Raw genomic sequence first — 8153 nt, 5'->3', positions numbered from 1 at the left:
GAAGATCATGTTTGCTTGTTGAAGAAATCTTTGTATGGGCTAAAACAGTCTTTTAGGCAGTGGTATAAACGTTTTGATACTTCATGGCTAGTCAAGACTATTCAAAAAGTTAGATGGATAGCTGTGTCTACTTTAGGAGATTGGAGAATGTTTATTTGATTTATCTACTCTTATATGCTGATGATATGCCGATAGCAGTTAATAATATGTCTGATATTGATGTGCTGAAGAGGCGGTTAAACGCTGAATTTGAGATGAAAGATTTATGTGTTGCAAAGAAGATATTAGGTATGGAGATTTTGCGTGATAGGGCTGGAGGAGTTTTTGGTCTATCTCAAAAGAAATATATTGAAAAGATCGTGGCACGTTTTAATATGCAGTCGGCAAAATCTTTAAGTACACCTTTAACGAAGCATTTTAAAATTTTAGATAAATTATCACCGTGGGTAGTATTAGTACTAGGAGGAGGAGGAGCATATGTCCCGTAAAGCTCATTGGGAAGCTGTGAAGTAAATCCTAGATATTTGAAGGGAACAGAGACATGGGTATAATGTACCGGGAGGGACAAAGGGTAGTAAGACCATTGGTTTTTTGAATTCGGATCACGCTGGTGACTTGGATGATCGTAGATCTTTACCAAGATACATGTTTGTTGACACCTAAATTTTGATGATCCAATTATTGATTTATTGCATAAAAATTAGGGATTAATTTTAACCCCTAAAAAAATATAATAAAAAATAAAAAAATAAAAAATTGCATCGAGCAAATAAAAAAATCAATCGATTGATTATGCATGGAAGTTGAAAATTTGATGAATATTCAGATTTTGATAAATGCAGAAGCAATCGAAACCGGTGAGTAAAGAGCAAGAATTTCTATAAAATGGAAGGAATCGAAGCAAGATTGAGCTGATTGCGAAATAACACTCCGGTTGTAGCCATGAATTAATGCAACAGAAGATGGAAACTCGAAAGTTGCCATGGAAAGCGGCCGTCTGGAATCACTATAAAAGAGAGCCATGTTTTCGTGATCGAGGGAGTGAATTCTGAACCAAAATTTTTTTCAAGAGGAAATTCATGCAAGAAAAGCCTTCTTCCATCTTGGTCAAAGAGAAAATTATTTCTATTTTCTTTCTTTGACAAGAAAAGGAAAAGTGAGCATCAAATAGAAGAGACAGAGAGGGACATGCGACAGGTGAGAAAAAGAGAAAAAACAGCAAATAGTTCATCTTCCTCACGCGGGCGTCTTCACCTCTCGTGTCGGCCATCGCACCAACAACGCCTTAGCCTCACCTTTGTCTGCGACCCACGATCACCAACGCCACATTAGCTCACCCATTCGTTGCCATTGATCGTCGTGTCTCCGCACCACCACCCCTGACATTTGTGCTCGTGGCTGCGCCTTTGCGCGCTCGTCACAGCTCCTGCCGTCGCTTCCCCGTTCCCAATGCTAGTAGATTCGAGCCAATTGCCGGGCCGCCAGTCATCGCCGTTTCAAGTCCTCTTGCCAGTGACCTCCGCCCCTGACCCAGCGATCTCCGCGTCTCTGTGCCCGCACTAGCAGCGTCGAATGCCAGAGCTCTAATGACCGCGCCTTTGCCTCCGTCTGACGCCGCACCAATGTCCTTGCTCCGATCGACGCTCGCCCGCTACCGCACAACTTTCCGTCGCTGTGCTTCCCTCTGCTTGCGTGTCCGCTCGTCGACCTTGCAGCACCTCTGCACCGCACCACCACTACTACCAGGCTTGGAGCTTGACGCCCGTAGCCGGCCACTGACACTGTCGCTCGAGTGTCACTTGCCATTGCACCAGCGCTCGACGCCCTCTTCGCTTATTGCCCGAGCGCCGCTCTTCTCTGGTCGTTAGCCGTCGACACCTCTTTGTCGTTCGTCACTGTTGGTCGCAGTGTGAGTGCCTCCAAGCAGCCCGCGCCCGATTCCTTCACCGTTGCTTCTGTTCTATGTTCCCTTTGTAGGTCACCGTGCTGCCCTCCGACGCCCAACAACCCCCGGTTGCACTGCCTTTTGTCCGAGTGATCAGCCAATGTTTGCAACTCCGCCGCCATCCCACGCCTCCGCCTGTGACCTGTTTTCCCATTGACGTTGCTGGTCCGCCCACTTGTCAACGTGTCGCGCCTTCTCCTGTTGTGTTTAGTCCTCTTTAGGTAGTTTATTTTTATTTATTTTATGTTATTTTATTTATTTATTTATTTTAATTATAGTTATTTAAATTAGAACATTGGATCTCATGTTCATTTTATGAATATTGTAGGCATTATTCGTGGGGTTTTGCCCAAAATTATTGTAATTATTAATTTGATCCATAAGACGTCAGATCATTTTTTTTTAATTATATTAATTTTTGGGCATTTTGATAGTATTTTAATTGTTAAATCATTATAATTATTAATTTGATCGTAAGACTTTGGATAAGATTTTTTTTATAAATTTGAACTTTTTGTCGTGATGTTTAGGGTTAGAGTAATCATTAATTTGACTGCGTGAGACTACATGTTATTTTTTTGATTATTTTAATAATTTATTTGTTGAATATCTTGATTGTTTAGAAATAGCTCATTAAGAAAATTAGGTCATATAGTTTAAATACATGTTTTATGATAAAGTTCTAGTTTCAAGAAAACCCCAAAAAATTGTTTGCTTTAGTGTGTTGAATTCCTTTGGTACAATTTATTTTATTCAATGTTTAATAATGGTTGAGCATCCGTGTGATCATCCCATTACATGATAATGATTTAGGTTAAAACAAATCTAAGCTGCTTGTAAAAACATTTTTTGAAAATAAAAAGAATGGTATTGAAGGGCATTAGAGAAATCTAGTGTAACCAAGTCCCCGTACCCAAAATATTTGGTTCGTAGGAGTAAAATAATTCTCTCATTAATTTACTTAGGTGTTTAATCGACTTACCATAAACTGATTAGTGGCGACTCCTAGATAAAATCCATTTGCTTATTAAAAACTTGAACTTAAGTCGCGAATTGGTATGGACATGGGAGAGCTCGAGTTAAGTTTAAGATTTAGTAGTCCATTAGCCTAAACCCTAGGTGGTGCACTTGAATTTTTTGTTGCGATAGCTTGGCGACTCCACTAGGGACTTGTGTTGAAACACTCAATGGACTTAGGCCAATTTTTCTTTTCTTTTTAAAATTGCTTTTGTTTGGTAGCGAGGACACTAGGTACGTCCCTAACATTTCTAAGGTGTTAAATGTTCTCGCAGATGGAAGGTATAAGGGGAGTAGTCTTTACTAATTCTTGTCTTGCAGGGAGGTGTTGGGATGAATGATTTATTTTTCCTTGGTTAGAAGTGTTGTTTGCATTTAAACTGTTGTGCATACTTTATTGCTTTTAGCACTATACTATTGTACACACAATCTACTGCCGAACCTAGGCTGCGACAGGATTCTTAGGATGGTGTTGAGAAGGATACTTCCTCTAAAACGAGATTACTATGTAGAGGTTGACCTTCTCTTCCCCTAAAGTTTTTCATAGTGTCGGATGTGTTTGTCCATATCTGTGAGACTGCGTGATTATTGGACATTCCATTCGACTGAGCCGGAGTTAGGAGGACTTGACAAGTTAATGGAGACTGCAACGGTTAGATCATCCTCTTAGCTCCACTTTGTTAAGCCGCCTAGATAGAAATCGAGCCTCACACTTCATGCGTGTGTCTATGTGATTGTCATCCCTTTCCAATAAAAGTAAATTGTCTGAATTTTCACTTCGCAATTTACTTACTTCATAGTAATTTTCATCGGTCCATGACAAGGTTTCGTCTTAGTCTTGTTTTATATGCGATAGGGAAAATCGTTGAACTATTCATTTCCACTTTTGAGGTTTAAGATGATGCCATATGGTCTTGGAAGAAGAGGTCAAGGCATTCAAAACCCCATTGAAGTCCCTTGGAGGTCCTTTTATGCTGGATGAGGGCACCATGGAAGAGGTGAAGAAAATTCTGGAGGGCAGAGACAAGAAATGCGAAACTTGCCACCTAAGCAAGGGCGAGGGAGGCAAAACTCGTTGCCCCCCAACATTCGCAAGATGTTTCCTGGCCTTCCTACAATAATGCAAAATGAAGTGGAAGTGATGGACACCCTGGGGCGGCCAAGTGGCAAATTCAATTACTATGTGAAGTATTTGGCTCCTCCCAACTTTTACATTGACCCTTGTGACATAGTCCCAGATGGATGGGGCGGCATGGACGGTGCGGCACCTCCAAAGACAGAGAACCCTGATGATGCACTAGAAGGAATCACGAGCTTGTTCGATGACCTCCTTATAGGTGTCGTTGACAAATGACCATCATAAGAAATGGGCCTTTGCCCATGAGAGTGACTCATTTATTGCTTTTGCACATTCTCTTGTGTGGGAATTTTTATTGCTTTATAGGAAATGTTTTTGTTTTCCGTTTAGGGATTGAGCATTGCATTTACCATTTAATAAATGTAATTCGATTGATGAACATCAATAAAATTACAAGTTTTGTTTTGAGGACATGATGGGGTATGCCAAACCAGTCCAATGATGATATTCAATCATGAAAAGAAAATATCATCTATGGAGAAATCTTGAGGACTGGGCTTCTCCATGTTTCCTCGTAAAAAAAATAAAAAGGAATAAAAAGAATCATCATTTTTGAAGCCATTTCCAAAAGCATACATAGGTTAGCTTTGTTTAATTTTCTAACTCATTTACTTCATGTTTCAGAGCATTACTTTCTTGGTCTGATGAGAAAGCATTTGAAAAAGGCATAACAGGTTGCAATTGGCCCAACTGCTAAGAACACATTTCTAAAAGAGTTAATATGACAGATTGGGGGCATGACAGATTTTGATAGTGACATGACTGAGACAAAATCTCAATTTGAGCCAAAATAGATGTGCAATTTGAGGTTGTTTTGATGTTGCTTAGTATCTTATTCATGCACGTTCTCTTGTGCAAGGGCAAAAGCAGAACTGGAATGTTCTTCAAATCAAAGATCGTAGTTCCAATATCAGTTGATTAATTTATGTGTCCAATCCTGTTCAAATAAGGGGCAATTCATGGACAACCATCTCTACAAATGTCTCTCGGCACTCGATATTCTAACATATCTTAATAGGACTATTCATGCCGAATGACATTCTTGACAGTTCATAAAATGCTTGAAATCTTTCAAAAGAAAATTTCTGCATGACAATTTTACTTGCTTAATTCACTGATTCCAGTGAAGATTGTCAACACAAGCCAATTTAATGAATGATGTGGAATGGATTAAGCATGCTAAATGAGACAAGTCGGGATGATAGAAGGCGAACCCTATCCTATACACAGTCCCCTACTCATACACTTGTGAGGTGAGTGTAGGAAGGTTCATATATGCAAGGTAAAGAGTTCTCTCGCAAAGGGTACACCAATTAAAATGATGAGGGGCAATTTATTTCTCTATCCCAAACACTACAGGTGATCCATTGCTTAACCCTATACACTTGTGGAAATTTTTAAAAATACCCTTGTCAAGAACCACCCCACATCGGGGCAAATTGGAGGTAAAACAACACCATAAGGTGGAGAAAATGGAAAGAAATTTTCTTGCTCTCACTTGCATCAATCTTTAAGTCGTGCTATTACATTGAATTCACGTGATAATATAAGTGCCTTAGGATGACAAAGAGCATTTTTTTTTTTTTTTTTTTTATCAAATACTTATATCCTTTGCATAGCCCACTTGAGCCTACAATTTCATTTCTTCAAACCCAGTTGATGATCATCCCCCACATTGAGGCAAGGCAAAAGGTAGGTGAAGACTCTTGAAAAGTTCGAGTGTCATTCAAAGTGTAATTGCTTGACACATGCATTGTGCGCAAGAATTGAAATCAAAATAGAACTAAGGGGCATGAAAAAATAGTGTGCCTGGTAAAAGTAAGGCCAATGCTCATAGAAATGTCAAATAAATGACTATTAGTTGCAAAAATTGTATCCCAATGGAGCAGTACTCAAAGAGTTGAGATCAATAGTGCATTTATAATGACAATCCTTGGTGAAAGAGAAGACCGGCGACAACGCCTAGATGATCATCAACTCTCATGCTCTACACATTTTTTAGCTTAATGATCCTTTTGATTCTCAACCCATGAACCCAGCCTATGTTACGTCCCTTACAAAGTCTCTTCAAATTAGGGCACTTGAATTAACATGGGAGTTCATATGTTTATAAGCATCGCTCGAAGAAGTGCGAGCAAGATTATTCCTTTCTTATTTTGCAGGGTTCTTGACTTGTAAACCCAAAGATAATTGTGAAGCTGTTCTTTCAATAGCCTTGGCTTAAAGAGTCCATTTTCAAGCCATTGACCAAGCCCTCATTATGGTCCTTATTAAAGACCCCTCATATTGATAAGGTCGTACCGCTTGCGAGAATACTCGGACCTTAGTCGATATGGTGAAATTGAGTGATTCTCCTAAAATTGCCTTTCGAATGAGAGTGAGTGAAAGTCATTTCTAACTGAAGGTCTATTATTTAGTATTCTTAGAAAATACGTGTTATGAGTGAAAGTTGTCTTAAATGATAATTCTCTCTAATGGAAATTTGGGTGATGCAAAGGTCATTATGCAAGAACCTTGATGGAATTAATAAAAACTTCAGTGGATTTTGAAGTGTGCATTCCTAAATAGCCTTAATTGCTTATTTCTTTAGCAAATGCATTTTTGCTCTAAATCATGTCGACGATGTAATGTTTCCTCAAAAACCCGAGAGCTACATTCAAGTTCCTTTTAAAATGCCTCATGATATTAGGAGATGAGAAACCATCATGAACATTCAAGGTGCATCCTTGATGTTCCAAAATTTGTTTCTACGAGGAGGTGAGAGACCTCCATAGGATATCTAAGTTCTAGAAGACATATCTCTAATAATCAGAGATATCACTAGGTAAGTATATCTCTACCTATATTCTAAATACTTGTCAATGTGCGGGTATTCTCGACACTTGACTTGGTCAAGCTGTCCCTTTATATTGGCCTGGCGTGCTTTTGTAGCCTAGCGTTCATCGACTCGGCGTGTTTCCGTAGCCCGGTGTTCTTTAAATTGACCTGGCGTGCTTTCATAGCCCAGAGTCCCCTTATCAAATCGGCGCGCTTCCGTAGCCCGGTGACTTTTAAATTAACCTGCCGTGCTTTTGTAGCCCAGAGTCCATTTCATCGACCCGGTGTGCTTTCGTAGCCCGGTGTCCTTTAAATTGACTTGGCGTGCTTTCGTAGCCCAGAGTCCATTTCATCGACCCGGTGTGCTTCCGTAGCCCAATGCTCTTTGAATTGACTTGCCGTACTTTCATAGCCCAGAGTCCCCCTATCAAACCGACGTACTTTTGTAGCCCAGTGTCTTTTAAATTGACTTGGCATGCTTTTATAGCCTAGAGTCCCTTTCATCAACCCGGCGTGCTTCCGTAGCCCGGTGTTCTTTAAATTGACCTGGCGTGCTTTTGTCGCCCAGAGTCCCTTTCATCGACCTAGCGTGCTTCTGTAGCTCGGTGTTCTTTAAATTAACCTGGTGTGCTTTCGTAGCCCAAAGTCCCCTATCAAACCAGCGTGCTTCCATAGCATGGTGTCTTTTAAATTGACTCGGCGTGCTTTCGAACCCGGTGCCGACTCAGCGTGCTTCCGTAGCTCGGTGTCCTTTAAATTGACTCGGCATACTTTTGTAGCCCAAAGTCCATTTCATTGACCCGGTGTGCTTTCGTAGCCCGGCGTCCTTTATATTGACTTGGCGGACTTTCGTAGCCCAGAGTCCTTTTCATCGACCTGGTGTGCTTCTGTAGCCCGGTGTTCTTTATTTTAACTTGGCGTGCTTTCGTAGCCTAGAGTTCCTTTCATCAACCTAGTGTGCTTTCGTAGCCCGGTGTCCTTTAAATTGACCTAGCATGCTTTTGTAGCTCAGAGTCCCTTTCATTAACTCGGCGTGCTTCCATAACTCGGTGTCCTTTAAATTGACTTAGCGTGCTTTCATAGCCTAAAGTCCTTTTCATTGACCGGGTGTGCTTCCATAGCCTGGTGTCCTTTATATTGACTTGGCGTGCTTTCGTAGCCTAGAGTCCCTTTCATCGACCCAGCATGCTTCCGTAATCCGGCGTCTTTTAGATTGACCTAACTTGCTTTCGTAGC

Source organism: Eucalyptus grandis, chromosome 3, assembly GCF_016545825.1.
Source record: "Eucalyptus grandis isolate ANBG69807.140 chromosome 3, ASM1654582v1, whole genome shotgun sequence".
Classification (NCBI taxonomy): Eukaryota; Viridiplantae; Streptophyta; class Magnoliopsida; order Myrtales; family Myrtaceae; genus Eucalyptus; species Eucalyptus grandis.
This window is presented reverse-complemented; position numbering follows the sequence as displayed.